The sequence below is a fragment of the Halichoerus grypus genome, chromosome 5, assembly GCF_964656455.1.
Source record: "Halichoerus grypus chromosome 5, mHalGry1.hap1.1, whole genome shotgun sequence".
In the NCBI taxonomy this organism is placed as follows: Eukaryota; Metazoa; Chordata; class Mammalia; order Carnivora; family Phocidae; genus Halichoerus; species Halichoerus grypus.
Window position 1 is genome coordinate 141,611,666 of NC_135716.1, and position 20,858 is coordinate 141,632,523.

General features: G+C 42.8%; 1 protein-coding gene across 7 annotated transcripts in view; it reads left to right on the forward strand.

Moving 5' to 3' along the window:
• Positions 1-20,858, forward strand: part of DAB1 (DAB adaptor protein 1) — a 1,108,242-nt gene that overhangs the window by 110,997 nt on the left and 976,387 nt on the right. The gene's annotated exons all lie outside the window — the stretch shown is intronic.

Below are 20,858 nucleotides of genomic sequence, written 5' to 3' on the forward strand. Positions count from 1 at the left end.
GTTAGCCTGGTGATGGGTATTAAAGAGGGCACGTTCTGCATGGAGCACTGGGTGTTATGCACAAACAATGAATCATGGAACACTACATCAAAAACTAATGATGTAATGTATGGTGATTAACGTAACAATAAAAAATTAAAAAAAAATGTTAGGGGTCAGATATGTGTCAGAAATTTAGAATGCTTCAGATCTGAGAGAGCCAATATGATATGTATATTACAGATTATGTAACACCCCCTGCCAGGCTTGGGGCAGCACCATAATCAAACACATTAATATTTCTGCAGTAAAATGGGTAATAAATAAAAAGAATAAACCCTATAAGCAGTGTTCTGTCAGTTCAGGTCAGTTTGTACCATTGAATTAATTCAGATCAGCTTAGATTTGCTGCCAAAATGAGTTACACACACACACACAATTTTGTTTTTAGAGCATTTTAGATTTTATAATTCAGATAAGAGATTACAGATTAATCTTTGTTCAATGCTAAATAGTAGCTCACATAGATTGGGCGTCTATTATGTACCAGTCCTGTATTGAGCAGTTTGCAGACATTTACTGCACAAAAGCTCCTGAGTCTATAATGAATATAGCATTACTATCTGCATTTTGCAGTGTAGAACTCTGCTGTGCAATCAATAGCCACTAGCCGTGTATGGCTATTTATATCTCAATTAATTAAATTAATTCAAACTAAATAAAATAAAATAAAATAATTCAGTTCCTTGTTTGTATATCAAGAGCTTGATAGCCATGTGTGGCTAATGGCTATATATTGGACTAGCTCTATGTGCCTAAACCCTACCATATTGAGCATTTCCATCAGAGCAGAAAGTTCTACTGGATAAAATTGGCTACATATTGTATAGTGTAGTGGTTATGAGCATGAATTCTGAGGCTATACTGCCCAGAGTCACCATTTCCTAGGTGTGTGGCCTTGGCCAAGTTTCTTTACCTCTTGGCACCTCAGGGTTTTTCTTGTCTACAAGTAAAAAGGGAGAAAAAGAGTGCCTACCTACCTCATTTGTTGTAAGAATTAAATGAGTTAATACATTTAAAGCACTCAGAGCTGTGGCTGGCATCAAGGTATTTCCTAATAAGTATTAACCATTATGACTATCATTAAAGATGGGGAAATCAAGGCACCGAAAGATATTTTAATCTCTGCCTCCTGAGTCCTTGCTCTCAAACTGAATGTGCTAAGGGTATCTAGACAAGTGTCTTGTTCATCTCTGCTCCTATGTTGCTGAGTGAATGAATGAATGAGAGGTTCTAAGAGTGGTGACCTGGAAGCCAAGAGCAAGGACAACTGTATGATAGCCTGGTATTTAGGGTCAGGCTTAGAACTAGAGACCAATAATGAACCATAGTTATCCTTTATTGATTCCTCAGACCAAGAATCAATTCATATCTTTTACTTCCACTTTGTTTCATTTTCCTGTTTCTAATCTTAATTTTTTTAGAATCAGCCATTACTATGTTACTGTAAGGCATTGAACTTGCTGTCAGGGCTATCTATTTGAGATAATATGTTGATGCTTCATTGACAACGGTCGAAACAGAAATATAGTGGAGCTGCTGCCTGGAAGTCACCCAGTGAGGCATTGGATCACTTTGGAGAGAGTCACCTGACAGACATGCCTGGATGTAGACATAAGCAACACCTCACATTTGGTATGGACAGGGTGGTTGTGTTCATGACCTCCAGGCATGGAGTAAAATGGGTTGGGGTTCAGTTTCAGTCCTGAATCTAACCTGGACAGCCATTTCATATCGCTTAGGCTTTTTGAACCTCAGCTTTTATCATTTGCAACATGAGATAATTATTCTGATTCTGTATCCTTCACATACTATCATGAAGACCAAATGCAAAGTAGATTAAAATATTCTTAATTATAAAGTACTGAGCACACGAGTTACTTGTACAGGTAATGCTTTTGTTTTGGTAGGAAAGGAAGCCTCTGAGTTTCGGGAGAGGCAGATATATATGCCTGGTATATATTCGTAGCTGACTTGCTTATTAAGTGTTGGCCATTATTTTTGTCTTAGTGGAAAAAAATAAACTTGTAATTTACATGTTATTCATATCAATCAACAAGTGAACAGACCATTTTTAAGGAGCAAATGAGGCTCCTAGTGTTGGTACTGCTCTTTTTGGGCTTACTGAAAAGAAGGCTTGGAAGCCCACCAGAGCAGGCATTATCCTCTACACGGTCTTTTGTCTTCCTTATAAGTTTTGAATTTTCCATTAGTAAGAACTGTCCTCTTTTAAGTTTCTCGTTTTCCTTTTATTAAGCAATGAGTTATGTTATCATCAACCCCACACACAATCACCAGGAAGGTCATCATTATTTCAATGCTCATTTACAGTTGTCACCTTCTTTCTTTATGCAGTTTTAGAATTAAAGATAGAATTATAGAATGAGAGAACAGGTGGAAAAAGTAGAGACTGAAGTCTAGCCTGTTTATTTTACAGATGAAGAAATTGAAAATCTAGGAAGAGCAAGAAGGATGCTCAGGGATTGAGAGCCAATAAGTGGCAGAACTAGGACTAGAATTGCTATCTCTGACTCACACAGCCCATTCATCGGGCAAATTCTAATCAAATGTTATGTGGTGAGCATTGAAGCAGATCAAGGGAGTTAGATGAGTCTAATGGATATTGGAAGAGCTTGATGTAACATTCACACCACAGGGATGACCTTGCTAATGGGACCTAAAATACTGGAGGCCCATGGTGATTGTATCAGTTGGGAATGTGTGTAGCACCAAACATGGCTCCCAAATAATAGAGGCTTAAACAAATAGAATTTTATATTTCTCAATTAGGAATAAGCCTGGATATAGGCAGTTGTTAACATTGGTTCATTTGTTCAAAGATGCCCCCAAGGACTTAGGATCTTTCTATCTCTCTACCTCTTGTTCACAAGATGGTTGCCTCAGTGCCAGGCATCATATTACTGTCCAGGAAGGAAGAAGAAAGAAAAGCTAAAGCTTTCCCAGAATTCATTCAGCAGATTTCCACTTCCATTTAATTGTTTAGAACTATGTCACTTGGCCACATCTAACTTCGAGGAAGGTTGGGAAACTGAGCATTTACCTTTCTTGCCTCTATGATTGGGATATTATTTTTAAAAATTAACAATCAGCAGGGCACAGGCATAAAGCAATTACAGTGGGTGCCAACCTTGAGCAACTGGTATAGTTGTAACAATATATACAGACCAAACATTACCCTTGCCTATTGTAGTGGTGACCAGGGAAGAGAATGTTAAGAATGGGTGTTCAGTAAGTCTCAACAGTGTGTGTTGCTGTACCAGGTTCAACATCAGGGTCGGCAAAGTGTTGTATTTTAGATTTTATGGCTTAATGATATCTCTTGTAATTACTCAACTCTGACATCATTATGTGCAAGCAGCCATAGACAGTACATGAATGAACAGGTATGGCTGTGTTTCAATAAAACTTTATTTACAGGAACAGGTAAGAGGCCAGACTTGGCCTGTGGGCTGTACTTGGTTGACATTTTTCTGCATCCATCTCCACAGTAGGGATATCCTGGCAATGAGACTGGGATACTAGAAGTTGGTTACTTCTAGTTATCTCTCACTGGGTGGTATCCAAATGGGCATTGCCAACATTTTCCCATTCTGAACTAGATAATCCTCCTTCCTGCCCTAATGGATAGAAGCCATTTTTTTCTCCTTCAGGCTCAATATACCTTTGCTGTATACCTGCTATGAGTAATGACATGGAAATTCAATCTACGTCTTTCAGTTTGGGGGGCACCTTCCTGTATTACCCAAATATTGTCATCTTGAACAGTCATAATGCTTGGGAGATTCAATAAAATAATGATTATGAAAGTGCTTTGTCAGCTCCAAAGCAGTATATGAAAACTCCTACTGAGAACAGCCTTCTTATCTATTGATGTTCCCCATGCTTCAAGGACCTTCTATACTTTCCAAAGACTGTTCAAATTTCCTGACATCATATCTGCCCCTATTTGAGCACAGCTTATCTTGCTTCCAGCAGCACAGTCTGTTGAGGGAGTGTATTAATTACCATGATAGGGTCATTGAAGTGAGCTCTTCATTTACAAGAACCCCCCAGGGATTCCCGTACACAAACACGTACCCATGCTCATACACTCTCATTAGACCGAAGTTTTTGCTGTTCATGCTCAGCTTTTGGCAACAGACACTTTCTGATGGCAGAGTGGAGGATGCAGAGAAAAGCTGGGACTTTCAAGAATTGCATATTTGATAAAGGCAAATTATTCAGGTCTAACACCAGTATGACTTAGCCAGTCACGTGGAGGAGTTTAGAAGGCATATCATTCACCTGGGCGGTACGCACCACAGGATTGCCCAAGCCAGGCTCCTTTGCATCATCCCTAACATGCCCCTCTCCCATGTGCCTTCTAACCAATCAACAGTGTGGTCCTTTTTCACCAGAATCCTACACACCCCCTCTTCTTGCTGAGTTTTTCTCATTCTTCACTCTTGGTTAGGGCATTAGTCCTTCCAGGAAGCATTTAATTTTTGTTTGTTTGTTTGTTTGTTTGTTTGTTTCAGAGGTAGAATTTAGTGATTCATCAGTTGCGTATAGCACCCAGTGCTCATTACATCAAGTGCCGTCCTTAATGCCCATCACCCAATTACCCATCGCCCCACCTACCTTCCCTCCAGCAACCCTCAATTTGTTTCCTAGAGTTCAGCATCTCTTATGGTTTGCCTCCCTCTCTGTTTTCCTCTTATTTTATTTTTCCTTCCCTTCCCCTATGTTAATTTGTTTTGTTTCTTAAATTCCACATATGAGTGAAATCATTTGGTATTTGTCTTTCCCTGACTGACTTATTTGGCTTAGCATAATACCCTATAGTTCCACCCACATCATTGCAAATGGCAAGATTTCATTCTTTGTGATACCCAAGTAATATTCCGTTGTATATATAGACCACATCTTCTTTATCCATTCATTATTGATGGACATCTGGGCTCTTTCCATAGTTTGGCTACTGTGAACATTGCTGCTATAAACATTGGGGTGCATGTGTCCCTTCAAATCACTATGTTTGTATCCCTTGGATAACTACCTAGTAGTGCAACTGCTGGGTCATAGGGTAGTTCTGTTGTGAAATTTGAGGAAACTCCATATTGTTTTCCAGAGTAGCTGCACTAGTTTGCATTCCCACCAACAGTGTAAGAGGGTTCCCCTTCTCAGGAAGCATTTCTTGACTTCCTACATCTGTTTCGGGCCCCCCTCCTCTGTGCCAGGATGGCAACTCCTATAGCACTCATCCTCCTGTACTGTCATTCATGTTTGCCTGTTTCTCCCATTGGGCTGTGGGTCTGTGAGGACAGGGAATGTGTGTATTAATTATGCCTGGGGTGGGGACTAGTACTTAACTGGAAGTCCATCACCATTTCATCCATTCTTCCTCTCACAGGCAGGGCTGTATCTCAGAGTAGTGGCTTGTCTCTACTTTTAAGAGCTTTGGGTGAGGGGGAAGAGTACTCCACAACCTTCCAGAGGCTTTTATTCTCTGTTTAGGGCATCAGATTTAGATCATACCACCCACTTGGAGGGATTGTGGCAGACTTTGAGAGCATGTGCATAGTGCCTCATATATCTGCTCAACTGGGGCATTGTTAGAACAATCATTCATTCCATTCATTCATTCATTCATTTAGCAAACAATTATTGAGAGTCTACTCTGTGCTGGGCACTGCCCTAGAAACTGTGGATTCCATGAATACTCACATGGAAGTAAATTATCATCCATATTTGGATCTGTTACATTTGCCAGGCACTTTTGCTAAGAACATATTAAAAGTTCTGCTTAATCTTCATCATACATCTGTGAGGTACCTACTCTTATCTCCATTTTACAAAAGAGAAAATAGCCTTAGAAAGGTTTGGGATCACACAGTAGGAACTTGAAAGAGTATAAAACATACCTCTGTTTTCAGGGAACTCATGTCTATTGGGGAAATGTTCATTGATGCATTCATTCATTCACTCATAGGAAAAGTATTTACTGAGTGTCTGGGTTGTGTTCAGTACTATTATAGATTCTTGGGATGTAGCCATGAAGTAGGCAGATGAGGGCCTTGCTCTTAAGGAATTTTCATTCCTTCAGAGAGGACATAGGCAATAAATATGTCAACACTTCTATGAGGAAGACACTGGGGCACATGTAAAAGATTGCCTGAGGAGTGTGGGGACACCCCTGCTGGGAAGTCAGAGAGCTAATGCTTGAGGTGAGACTTACAAGTGATAAGTGATGTGAGGATCCGAGGACAGTACTGGACAGAGGAAACAGTAGGTACCAAAACATTGTGGCTGCAGAATAGGAAGACGTTGCAAGTGGGATAAGCGGATCAGGGGGTAGGCTAGGTCCAGATTTGTGTAGAGCCTGGTAGGCCATTATAAGGCCTTGGGATTTATGTCAAGTGCAGTGGCATATTACTACAGCATTTTAAGCCATCAAGGACCTGGCCTAGCATCTTAAAGACTTCTGACTGCTTTGTGGGGGCAGGATTACAGTTAGATCAAGAGGGGAAGCATGGAGAATGGTTAGGAGGGAGGGAGGGAAGAAGGGAGGGAGACAAGAGGAGATGAAGGAAAGAGGAGGGGGAGGCAGGGGAGGGGAGAGAGAGAAGGAATGGTGGAGCTTGGGTTAAGGAAGCCACAATGGAAATGGAGAGAAGTGAATAGATCCAGGCAGGATGGTACCAGAAAAATAGAATTTAGTGAGACAAGGACAGGCACTGAGGTAGGGAACAGGGCTTTCTGTGGTACAGAGGAAAGCACAGAGGAACATTTACACATCCTCTGATCCAGGGTTTCCCAAACTATGTTCCAAGAAAAAGCCATGTCCTGTGGGATGTTAAAAGTTGTTCTTGGATAGAAGATCAGATTCCTTCATTATCAAAGGGGAGGAAAAAGTCTGGAAAATGCTATGTCATTTGTTGCAGAGTAATGATGAGAAAAATAGTATATTCAAGCCTCTAGGAAACTGTTGGTAATATAATAAAGCCAATTCAACTTGAATGTGGCTTTTCTCATGTTTATTTGACCCCAGAACTCCTTTTATACAGAGCATCTTGTGCTGTGCCAGCATTTCATGGAGAAGGTTTGATAGGACAGGATGATATCAAATAGCCTTCTTATTTTGTTCTTGGCAAGATGGTGACCCAGAGAGGGCAGTGACTTGCCCAAGATCACACAGCTGGGTGGAACCAGAGCCGGGCAGAAATGATAGCTTGTCTGACTTAAGACACGCTGCTTCTTCCACCCCGGGGCGCCATCTGCATCTGCAGAGAAGACTGTACTGTGGTGGTGATACGGCCTGACTACAAATAACATGCATCCCCGCCTGCTGCACAAACAAAGCACTCTGCCCCATGCTCCACCCTCCCAGAAGGGCCTTAACTCAGAAATAGTGATGCGCCTTTCCCTGGCCAAGGTGTCAGGCTTATAAATTCTTATCCTAATGAACAATAGAGAGTTGTAAAAACTGTACACAGAGAGAAATGCAACAGTCATGGTGGCCTGAGGGGTCAAAGCACTATTGAAATATGTTTGCAAACTCCACTCCCCAGTAATATCCTAAACAACAGTGGGCTATAATGAGGTGATAATTAACGTCAAATGTAGACTTAGCAAAAAAATTAAAAAAAAAGATTTCATACTTTAAGGGGCCAGTGATGCCATTTGATTGTAATTTGGGGTAAGTTCCTGGGGGACCTGTCCATTGTTGGAAAGAATAAAGAGTGCTTCTGTGCTTCTGGCTGCAGGACAGAGAAAGTGTGTTTCAGGGTCAGATTTTAATCCAGATTTTGCCATTTGGTGGTTGTGTTTGAGTTACTTAACTTCTCTGGCCTCAGTTTCTTACCTATGAGATGGAGATAATATGACCTTGCAGGAGTGATACAAAAAGTAAATCAAATAATGTATGTCAGGTATCTATAGCATGCCTGACTCAGTCTAGGTGCTTGGAAAATGAGAACTAATAGAGCTATGCATGTGGTTTGCCCCTCTTCTAAATACCAGATCATTCTGATATCACTTGTCCCAAAGATGCTCTGGTGTTCAGCTATTTATGCACTTAAATCACGGAGGATACTTTTTATGGCAAATGATAGAATCCCACTTTGAACTAACTGAGACCAAGAAAAATTATTGTATTTAGCTTATTTGTTGTTGAGAATATTAGGTTTTCTTATGTCATAGTGACATGAGCAGGGGTGTGATTTAGCCTCAGGGACAACTAAAGCCTGAGGCTCAAATAAAGCCACATCTCTCTCTGTCTCTCAACTCTGTGTCTTCATTCTCTGTGACTAGCTTTCTGAGTGTGGAGGGGAATGGATGGCTGCCAGTGATCCTTGAGGACTCAGATTAAAGTTTAAATATCCCAAGGAGAGTCCCTGATAGGCCTAAAATGGGTCAGGTGCCCACCCCAGGACCAATCACCATGACTAGGGTGATGAACATACCAGCCGTGATGAGCATATCACTCATCCCAGGTCGGGAACATACCAGTATCTATTCATGTCACAGTTAGAATGGGAGACAAGGATTACTAGGCAGAAAGCTTCAGACATGGGAGCTGTTGGGCAGAACAAAAAATATGTATATCTTCAAGACCGCCCCTTTGAAACTAAGCTCTTTGTGGGAAATCTAGTGGACAGCTGCTCTTTTAGTTTATTCAGCATTTATCCTCCCTTCCTTTGTCAACAATACCTGCCTTTGCCTTTGGAGATTCTCAAATCTACTCTGCTATCAGCCCTTCCATATTTCCACGTTTTTGACTTAGGTGAGCATCATGCAAATTGGGACGATCAGACTCTAGCTTTTTCCTGAGTGTTTGGTTCTTGAGAGGAATGACACTGATTAGGGCAGAATCATTCTGTTTTTAGTCTTAAGAAGTCTGTCCACGAGCTCCCCCTACTTTGATCCCTAGAGCTTCATGGCTCTTGCCCTACCTAAAAGTGATTGTTCAATTCTCTGGTTCATTCTAGAGCTACCCTGAGGAATCTTCTAGGGAATCTGACTACTCATTTAAGTTAGCTGGAGTTGATTTCTGTTTCTTGCAACCAAAGATCCTTAATAGATGCAGGCAGAGGCTATGTATTAATGTTAGTATCCACCATGCAAGCACTGGTTCCACCTGGTACACAAATGCTCAGGAAGCATGTGTGGACTTGTCAACTGAACAAGTTCCTTTCTTTTTTTTTTCTTCCCATCTCTCCTATCCCTTCCCTTCAAAGATAATTCTAGATCAAACCCACTACGCAAAACAGTTAAAAGAGAGGTTGAGGGAAGCCCAAACCCTGAATGCTCAGCTTCTACCTTGCTCCTTGGCAGTATCTAAGGAACCCTAGGGGGTCTCTGGAATATAGTTTGAAAACCGTTGGATTTGAAGGTGCCTCAGGTCCCTCCCAGTGCTGAGGTGCTGCAGTCTGACAACATGCCAGGGCTTCCTTTGAATCCTGGCTGTGTTGTCCTCCTTAAACTCAGACCATTTTCTATATCTCAAGCCTGTTCCACTTGGGGCCCCCAAAGACACCTTTCTCCAAAGCAGCATCTCTGCCAGTCTCACTTTAAGCTAAATGTTTTATGTACTTGTCACTGGGGTATTTCATACTATTTGGGGCGTTTATATGTCATTAAGCGCAAGGCAGCCCAGGTTAATTGAAATTGTTATTTTTGGAATTGAAATGATTATTTTTTTTTTATTAATTGAAACTGTTCCCCAGAATAAAAACGTCACATGCTTTGGAGTTCACAGTAGCAGCTCTGAAGATTTAGAAGCACATTAAGATTGTTGGATCTCAAAGGCAGGTTTCTGGGCACCACCTCTGAAAATTTGGGTTTAGTATGCCTCCAGTGGGTCCTAGGAATCTGTATTTGTGAAATATGAAGAATAACTGTGCCAACATCATTTTGTTCTTATTCTTAAATGCAGTGATGTATTTAAAGTTCTTAGCCTAGTGGCTGGCTTTATGGTAACGACTGGATAAGTCAAACCATTAATATCATTAGTTTATGATATAGTATCCAATGGACTTATCCAGTAATGATTCAGGCAACTGTTGAAATGAACAACCCACCTCTAGTACATTAGTTCAAGTTCACTGTCATCTTGCACCTGTGCCATTACCACAGCTCTTCCTCCAACTGATCTCCCTGACTTCAGTCTCCTTGTCTGAGTTCATTCTCAAAAGAGCAGTTATTTTACTAAAAATCAAATTTGATAGTGTCGCCTTCTGCTGAAAATCCCTCCGTGCCTCCCCATTGCTTTTGGAATGGAGTCTAAACTTCTGACCTGTCATCTGCACAGTCTTACTTGTGGGTTCCTCTCTGACAGCAGCTTTCTCTCTGCTTCATCTTTCACTCTCCACAGTCTAGCCCCAGCAAACTGTGGATCCCCCAACACCTCATGCTCACTCTCCTCCTCTGGCTTTGTTCATTTGGTTCCCTCTGCCTGAAACATGCTAGACCCCCTTTGGCCTGGCCAAAGGCCCTCCAGGTCTCCTTTTAGCTACTACTCCCTGGTTCCCCAAAGGCTGGGTTAGATTCCTTTTTATATGCTGTCCCTGAATCCTGTATCCCTACTGTTACAGCACTTATCACACTATGTTGAAATTATCTGGGCACTTTATTGTGTCTTCCACTAGTGTTGAGCTCCAGGAGGCAGGGACCCTGTCTTTAAGACTCTGATGCCCTTCAGTCTTCAAGGCCCAGCTCAATGCTTAGCACATAGTGGGTACAGGTGCTCAATAAATGCTTGGGAAGGGGGGAAGGGAAGGGGAAGGGTAGGAAGGAAGGGAAGGGAACAAGGAAGAAAGGGAGGAAGGGATGGAGGAAGGAAAAAAAGAAAATATATTTTAGTTGGTCCCTAGACAGTGATGGAAGGCACAAAGACCAGGATCCAGCTCTACAGAGAAAAGAACTTTTATGTAAGAGTTAGGTGGAGTCATGGTTTTAGCAAGATGGTTTAGTTCAAGGCAGGGCCTCTCTCCCAGAAGACACCCGTGGCATGAAAGAAGGATCACCAGATTCAAATAGGAAAACCACATTTTCAACATTGCCCCATCACTGGAAGCTCTATGGGGTTCACAAGTCACTTCATTTTTCTGAGTCTTCAGTGTCCTCATTTTTCAAATGGAGCTAATGATGCCTACTCCAAATAGTTGTTTGGAGGATGAGATAAGAAACTGTTTAAAGTGCTTTGCAAATTGCAAAGTTGTGTTCTTTTGTGCCAGGCTCTAAGCTCCTTGATTTGATCTGCTTCACCTCTGTTTCCCTAATGCCAGGGACATTGAAAATGCTAGGTGAACTTTTGTTGAATAAATAGGCCACTTAATAAGAAGATGACTGAACAAGTCTGCAGCATTAGGTTGCCTAAGCAGCCAATGACAGAAAGGCTGAGAATAGCCTTGCTGGGATGAGTTGCATATACATGTTTATTCTTTCCTTCTTCATGGAAAGTTCCTTGAAGTGGGGACTGTTCCCTAACTCTCCCCACCACTCCTAACTGAGTGCCTTCCATACCCTTAGTCACTGTTTAAGAAACACTTAGGAGCTTAAGGTGAATTTGTCCACCACGTTACAATTTTTCAATGGTTTGAGGTAGGTACATACCATCAGCCCCATTTTACAGATGAAGAAACTGAGGGTCAAAGATGTTTAAGTGAACAGCCCAAGTCTGCGTGGCTGGCAAGGGGCCAATCCGGGATGGGAACCCACATTGTCTCGCTCTATATCCAGTGCTTGTTTGTTTGTTTGTTTCTACCAGTGAGTTTGTCTCTGCCTCCTGGCCTCCTGTGTCAGCTGTGTCTGTGATATGAAATGGTGCATGCACACACCCAGACACCCTAGGTCCTAAAAGCAGTGGCAGCCCCATGTTGATGAGTAGTAAAGAAGTCCAGCAAAGAAGATCCTTCAAATGGCTGCTGATGAATGCTTATAGATGGAGTCTTGCTTTTAACTGAATGAGATTTAATTTTAAAATGCATTCAATTATTTTTAAGCCCAGGGGGCATTTAGAAATGACCATTGCCAAACACCAAAACTAAGAATGTTCCATGACCTTATGACTCTGCCTTCTTCACCAGCCATCTTTTTCAGGGCTTGATCTCACACGGGAGTGCCAAAGCACAAAATTTATAGAGTCCTCAGAGTTTTTGTGGTCGCAAATCACAAGACTTTATCAAACAGAAAGGGAAGCTTGCCTTGGAGGGTGAGAACATACTTTTCAGACATAGCAATGGGAATACAAACAGGCCAATTCAATTTCTTTTGGGGTCATGGTTTGTAGCTTTATTGAATGTGTGACATTCCTTTTTGAAAGTCCATGGGATGTTTTCACTTCGGAGAATAATTTCTACATCCCATTCGACACCAAGAAATGGGTAATTATTATATCACTTGGTGGTTATTTATCACAGTTTGAATGGAAATAAATTACTTCAAAGTAAAATCACGCTACATGGTTACCTGTCTGCCCTATTAATCTTTCGTTTAATTTTCTTTATTTTAATGTGCATACCAATGTTTGTGACCTGTCTCATCTGTCTCCCTCAAAATTCCCTCCAATGGATTTAAATATGTTAAGAGAAATTAAATAAATGGGTTAAAAGAAGACTCGGGATTTGGAGAATGGGGGCTTAGCTGAGAGCAGTCGTTTATTTCTGAATTGGCCCTCTCACTTTCCATGCAATAGGAGCATACTGGAAATCAAAAAATGGGTAAAACACAAGGATATTCTGCAACAGACCAGTTACTTAGGGCACCAGTGGTGGTGACTACATTGTCTGGGCCCAGCACTATCCATCCACGGTGCCCACTTTGGCAATTTCGCCCGGTAATTTCATTTCACCCACTGAAATTCACAAAATAGCACTGCTTTGCTGTCACTTTAAGAGCATGAAATTAGGGCGCCTGGGTGGCTCAGTTGGTTAAGCAACTGCCTTCGGCTCAGGTCATGATCCTGGAGTCCCGGGATCGAGTCCCGCATCGGGCTCCCTGCTCGGCAGGGAGTCTGCTTCTCCCTCTGACCCTCCTCCCTCTCATGCTTTCTGTCTCTCATTCTCTCTCTCTCAAATAAATAAATAAAATCTTTAAAAAAAAAAAAAAAGAGCATGAAATTAGTCTTCCCCAAGCCTTCCTCTTTCTGCCCGTGTCATCTAAACTAAAAGTCTAGATGAAGGGGCTTGTCTACTTCAATTTCACAAAAACGAATTGGGGGCCCACTACATTCCAGGTATTGGGATATGGAGGTTGTTTCTTTGAGGGGTTCACAGTCCAGTGAGGGGGATTTCTCTGTTGCATTTCCTTCTTTCTGCCTACCACACTGATGAAGGGAGAGGTCTGCTATATTAGGAATATTTCTAGATAAGACTTCTTGAAGCAGAAGCCGATGCCTCAAAGGGTCTGAAGTGAGAACAGCCCGGCATGGGTTGCGGGAAGTGATTTGTTCTTGTTCCCAAGTGGGAGGAAAAGTGAGAGGGTGGAGGAGCCAAGACATGACCCTCAGCATGAAAATGCTCAGCCAAGACATTAGGACCCAATTTAACAATGAGTGGGGCCATCGGGAAAACCAACAAAGGGAGCAGCTCAAGAAAGAATGGAGACAGGGGTGTAGGTTTGGGAGCATGAGGCAGGGCCCCAACTAGGGCCAGGTGAGAGAGGAACTGGCCTCAATAGCTCAAGCTTAAAGGGGTACCAATAACTCAGTAATTAAGTAATATTTGAATGAAAGTTTTGTTTGTTTGTTTAATCACAATTAATGCCAAAAGTTCCATGATGAACACATTATCAAAACTTGAAATGGAGACAAGATCAGCAACAGTGTTATGTAGAGCCATATTGGAGCCTGAGGCAAAAGAAAAAAAATCAGTGATATTGAGCCTGTCTTTATTTAATTATTTCACATTTATTTAAGTGGATTTGTTTGTTTGTTTGTTTTGTTTTCTTTTTGCTTTTTGCTTTTGGAGAGGGAGGGAGAGAGAGAGAGTGCGCAAGCAGAGGGGAGTGCAGAGGGAGAGGGGGAGAGAGAATCCTAAGCAGGCTCCATGCCCAGCGTGGAGCCCAACACAGAGTCAGATCTCAGGACCCTGAGATCATGACCTGAGCTGAAATCAAGAGTCGAACACATAAACCAACTGAGCCACCTAGGGGCACCTATTTAAGTGTTTTTGTAAGTAGTTTTATTGGACCACAGGGATGCCCATTCATGTGCATATTGTCTATGGCTGCCTTTGAGCTACAAAACAGAGTTTGAATAGTTGCAAGAGAGGCTATATGGCCCACAAAACCTAAAATATTTACACCGAGGCCCTTTACAGAAGATGTTTGCCACCTCCTGGACTAGATGATCCCTGGGCTCCCTTCTGGTTCTGATATTTGCAGATTGTGTTTTCTGTTGATTTAATTAGTTACTTTTGATGCAAGGTGGACCCTAGACTTTGAGAGTATTTCATTTTATGTTTTGTAGACATTGCATGTTTTGTTACATTAAATAAACTTTGACAGAAGGCCTATGGTGCATCAGGTGTCACATGAGGTCCTGGATGATAGTTTGGTACATTCAGCCCTGTCTCTCCTTCCCCCTTACTAGAACTGTGGGCTTCTTGAGGATCCATCAGGATATTCAGTCAGTGTTTTCTGAATCTGCCTAGATGGATCACCGGCAGTTATCAGTCTGGGTCAGTAGGTTCTTCCAGGAGGCATCTGGAAATGTGCTGGGTGGTTTTGGTTTTTACACTGACCTTAAGTCACTACTGGAAAATAGTGGGCATGAATCAGGGATGCTGAACAACCCATAATATGCAGAACAGTTCCATCCATTGAAAAATTATCCCTCCTCAAATGGCAGTGGAATGACTAAAAAACACTGCTCAACCCTTTTTTCCTGTGGGTAACCCCTGTCCTTTGCCTGTATCTATTGCCAATTTTTGCATCCTTTTCCCAAGGATACCGCAAAATTCTATTTTTTACATAATGATATACCACTTTAATGGAACTGCTGGCTTCAGGAAATATGAAAATGACTGGTTGAAAGGCTTTGAATGATACTTACCAGGCTTTTCAGTTCTATTTTTATTGAGTTGTATGTATTCTGATTCATTAAATTCATTAAAGGTGGAAAAGAGGCCTATGGAAATATGGGCAGTTTTCTATTTCCCATCATTATTCATGAAACATAGAATTTTCTTGTTCCAGGAAAAAAAAAATCCTTTTGGTAAATTAACATCTCTCATTTTTCTGGAAAAGTCCTTTTAGAGTATGTCCTCATCTAAGATCTTGCTGTAAAAATAGGAGTTGACCATCACTGGATTAGAAAATGTGGAGTCCGGAGAAACCACTTCATTATTAAGTGGTCCTAGGGCTTTCGGGAAGGCAACAGATTGGTTCCTGGTACCTGTACCTGCCCGCCAGTATCATTCTGAAGCTGCCAACCCCCTAGAGTCAAGTGCTTTCTGGGGTCCAGCTTGATCATACTCTCTTCTTCTCTCTTTATCTTCCCTTTCCTCTTTCCATCCAACCGCCCCTTCCTCGGTTGCATTGAATAGCACCCAAGCGCACTCTGTACACCATTGTGGGAAGCAGACAGAGTTGTAGGTAAAAGCCTGGGCCTTCGAACCTGATAACTGGGTTTGATTGCAGGCTCCACCCCTGACTAGCTGTGTAGCTTTGGGGAAGCAACTTAACCATTCTGTGCCTCAGTAGCCTCTGTTCTGCATTGGGAATTAAATAAGTTAATACATGAAAAGCACTAGGGGGAGCACCTGCCATATGGTAACTGTGGCATGAAGACCTGCCATCGCTGTGTGGAAGGGCATGATGGGGATGCATGTCAGAGCAGGATGGACCTCAGGGACCACCTGGCCCAGGGGCCTTCAAAACTTGCTGCAGACTCCCAGAGATGGGGAACCCAACACTCAGCCACTATGAAGAGCAGGGCTGATAGGTGGGGCTTTACACCTCCAGCTGCCCCCTCAAATGCCCTCTGTGTTTACTCTTTTGTTTGCAATTCTGTTGAAAAATATGTTTAATTCATTGATCTAGTTATATTCACTATATTTACAGATAGAGAAAGTAAGTTTCACAGAAGGAAAGTCACCTGCCTTGATTCATATATCAAGTTAGTGATAAGTTGTTAATATTGTTAATGCTTAATATGTGCCAAGCGCTGTCCTGGGTCTCAAGTTCAAAACATTGTATAGGCACCTCCGTGTTTTTTTTAAATCAAGCAGGCCCCTTACTCACTATTCAGCTAACCCTACTTCAAGGCCCCTGTGACACTCCTGTGTTGGTCTCACTCTCTGGTCTGAGCTGTTCACCTTGTTTTATCCTAAATGCCTCTTCCCCATACTGATGACTGGTTTTCCTGTTTGCAACCTCCCACAGAGCCAACACTTGCTGTTGTTTTCCCCTGCTCTGATCTCTCATTTCCATCCCCCACCTAAGTTTTTTTTTCTCTCTCTCTCTTTGATGTTATTGCTTTGCAGACCGGTCCTTTGGTTCCCAGAGACCCTTAACCTCAAGGTCAGGGCCCACACTACATACATTCATTCATCATTCATCCAGTAAATATTGGTGGTGTACCTACTTTGTGCCAGACATGTACAAGGTGTGGGGGAGATAGTAGTGAACCAAACTCAGAAAAATTCCTGCCTTCACTGGAGCTTGTATATTTGTGGGTGGTGACATTCAATAATCAAAATAAATTGGTAAAACATATAGTATGACAGATGGCTATAAATGTTATAGAGATGGAAACAGTTTGGTAGTTCCTCAAAAAGTTAAACATAGAGTTACCATATGATCCAGCAATTTCAATTCTAGGTATAAACCCCCAAAGAATTGAAAGCAGACTCAAACAGATACTTGCACACACATGTTTATAGCAGCATTATTCACAAGAGCCAAAAGGCTGAAACAACTCAAATGTCCATTGGAAGATGAATGGATAAACAACACACACACACACACACACACACACACACACACGGTGGAATATTATTCAACCTTAAAAAGGAATGAAAATCTGACACATGCTACAGTATAGATGAACTTGGAAGATGTTATATTAAGTGAAATAAGCCACACGCGAAAAGTCAAGCATCATATGATTACACTTATATGAGACATCTAGGATAGGCAAATTCCTAGAGAGAGAAAGTAGAAGAGTGGTTGCCAGGGGTCAGGTGAGACGAGATAGGGATTTATTATTTAATGCATACAGAGTTTCTGTTTGGGATGGTAAAAAAAGTTCTAGAAGTGGATAGTGATGAGGATTTCCCAGCATTGTGAATGCACTTAGTATCACTGACTTGTATATTTTTTAAAAAAGGATTAAAATAGTAAATTTTATGTTAAATACATGTTATACCAAGAAATGTAAAAAAAAAAGAAGTGCTATGGAGAAAAAGAAAGCTTGAAAGGGAGATGGGTGTGCGGGGGTTAATTTTAAAGATTTACTTATTTATTTATTTTAGAGGGAGAGCATGTGAGCCGGGGGTGGGTCAGAGGAAGACGGAGGGAGAATCCACAACAAACTCCCCAGCTGAGGGAGGAGCCCATTGTGGGAGTAGGGAGGCTCCATCCCAGGACCCTGAGATCAGCCCTAAGCCAAAATCAAAAGCCAGCTGCTTAATTGACAGCCACCCAGGCACCCCATGTGGGGGTTAATTTTAAAAGGAAGGGATTGATGGGGCGCCTGGGTGGCTCAGTCGGTTAAGCATCTGCCTTCAGCTCAGATCATGATCTCAGGTCCTGGGATCCCCTGCTCAGCGGGGAGCCTGCTTCTCCCTCTCCCTCTGCCCCTCCCCCCGCTCCTGTGGGAGCACTCTCTCTCTCTCTCTCTCTCTCTTTCTCAAATGAATAAATAAGATCTTAAAAAAAAAAAAAAAGAAGGAAGGGATTGCTGAGGAGATAGCACTTTCATAAATACTGGAAGAAGCCAACTCTGTGGCTCTCTGGGAGAAGCATGTCCCAAGCAAAGGGACCCCACATGAAGGAGCAGCATGGTAACACGGACACCACAAACCTTTTTTGTGCCTCAAGTTTCTGGCTTTTGTGATAGGGATCATAAAACCTTTCTCATTTGGTATGATGAGGATTCAGTGAAATAATGTACAAGAGATACTTCAGGACAGGGCCTGGTGCCAAGCTGATCCTTAGCCATGGTTGAGCCCAGCCATCCCTGGGTTTATGGCCAATATCTGCTCTGATATGTTTGTTTGGCGCCTATGCTGTATGGGTTGTTAGTATTTTGCCATCACCCATGGCCAGCAGATAGCAAGTGCCAAATAAATAATAATATTTTTCCTGGCTCCTTGGTCTTGATATGGGCAGTTTTCAAATGTGTGAAAACACTGAACATGGTGCTTGGCACATTGATGGTAATCAATAAATGTTTGTTTTCTCCATTCAACTGTCGGTCATTCTTTCATTCATTAGAGATAAATAAGACACAGTCCCTGTTCTCAAGATGTGCATTATCTTAACTGCCAGGCATCTAGCAAAACATACAGGTGAGGATTTTAGTGCATCCCTGGAGACTTGGGGAGGGTGGGGCTGTGGCCAGGAGTGCATGCACGGAGAGGCCTGGCAGAGGACTGGGACTCTAACTACGCCTCTCAGCCAGGCTGGGATTGGGGTGCGTGGTCAGGGGAGGGAGTAGGCACCAGCCCTGTGGTGGAGCTCTGCTTTGTGGTCTGAAAGTGTGGGGCACGGCTCTAGTGGAATTTCGCCAGCCGTGTTGATATTGGTAGCTCTTTGTGAAATACACATTTCTGAGGAGCCGAGTAGGAGTTATGCTGTATCTCTTTCATTTGCTCCTCCATCACCTCTCTTCTTCCTTCTCTACCCTGCTCTGTGCCTCGGGGGCTGCCTTGTGTGGACCACATCAACCAGCCATCAGCCACCCGCTTTGCCCTCTGTATGAGTTTGCTCGGGCCGCCATAACAAAGCACCACAGAGTGGGTGGCTCAACCAGCAGAAAGTTATTTTCTCACCATTCTGGGGGCTGGACGCCTACGATCAAAGTGTGGCAAGACTGCTTTCTCCAGGGGCCTCTGTCTCCTTGGCTTACAGATGGCTGTCTTTTCCATGTCCACATTTCCTCTTTTTATAAAGACAACAGTCATATTGGATCAGGGCCCACCCTAATGACCTCATTTTAACATAATTATCTCTTTAAAGAACCTATCTCCATATGCAGAAACATACTGAAGTACTGGGGATTAGGGCTTCAACATGTAACTTTTAGGGAACATGATTCAGCCCATAACACCCTCAAGCTTTGGTTGGGTTTGGCTACTGGGGAGCATTAACAGGAGGTTAGAGGGTGGAGGGGAGTGGGTTTGGGTATTGATTTCCCTGATTGCCGTCCTCTGGTGTCACTAAGGACTGAACACTGCCGTCCTGCCAGGTAGCCCCTCTCTGTACAGCCTCCTACCCCCCCAGCCCTGCCCTCTCCAGGGTCCTGTAAACACTTTCTCCCCCGATCCTTCAGAAGGGGGTGCCCAGTAATTACTATCCCTGGTGATTATCCTTTACCCACCCTACACCTTGAGAAATAGGCCTTTTATTAAACTCTCGTCCAGTTATCCAATTGAGTGCCTCATCTGTTTCTCTCTGAAAGGCTACTGTGGGGGCCAGGGGGTGCACAGGGAGAAAAGAGTTCATGCTAGTGCTCACGCTGAACTTCACAAGCAAAGGACTTGGCCTCTGTGGACTCTCTTAGACCTTGATCCTTGGGGCTCTTTGTGGCATCCTCTACGAATTGCTTTCTCCACTTAATCCAGAGGCAGCCTGATGGGGTGGAAGGAGCAGAAGAGTTTGAGTGTAAAGCTCCGCTGAAAGCCTGCTCCTTCCCACACCCTGGGATGACAGCGGGTGGGTCCCTCTCTCGGATCCTTCCATTTCCATAATTGTCAACTGTAATAGAAGACTCAAACATTTTGTTGTGAGGGATTGACTACATTAAATGAGAGAGCAAATGTTCAATAAATGTTTCATTTTCTCTCCCAAACAGAAAGAGTTCCTGGTGTAACTCTATTTTGGAAACCCCTGTGGGGAGCCTGACTGAACTGAGACAACAAGGAAAGAGCGCCAGTCAGGCGTGAGGGACAGAAGGAGTCACATCTAGGCTTCCGGCTGGGTGGTTTTCCAGTCATTTCTCTGTTCTCTGCTTCCCCATCCTATCATGGCCACTGGGGTGCAGACATTGGCCACCTCTCCAACCTCATCTGAGGTCCCACTGCCTTGTCCTCTGAAGTCCACCACACTGGCTTCTTGCCGTTCCTTCCCCCTTCCATGCGCCCCTGCCTCAAGGCCTCTACTCATCTCCTTTTGCCCGGGAGACTCCTCTCTCCCTCTACCTGGTGAATTCCTGCTTATCCTTGGTAACTCAATGCCAACAGTTTTTCCCCAGAGAAAGCCTCCCTGACTCCCCCTCCTTCCCCACAAGGATCAGATCCCCCATTACCTTTTTTTTAACCTCCTGCAACTTCTCCTTCATATCATTATTAGAATTGTGATTAAGCCGTTCACTTAAAATTAATGGCTCACCTCTATATTTCCCATTACATGGAAGCTCCATGAGAGCAGGGGTTGTGTCTCTCTTATAACAGTCATGATGATATATAAAGAGTAGACTGCCTGGGGGTCCATCCGTTCAGATCCAGCACTTGTCAGCCGTGTGACTGTGGGCAAGTTACTCTCTGTGCCTCATTTTCCTCATTTGTAAAATGGGGATAAGAATAGTACCTACTTCATGGGGGTTATCGTGAATGTTAAATGTGTTAATAAATGTAAAGCTTGCATTCCAGGGC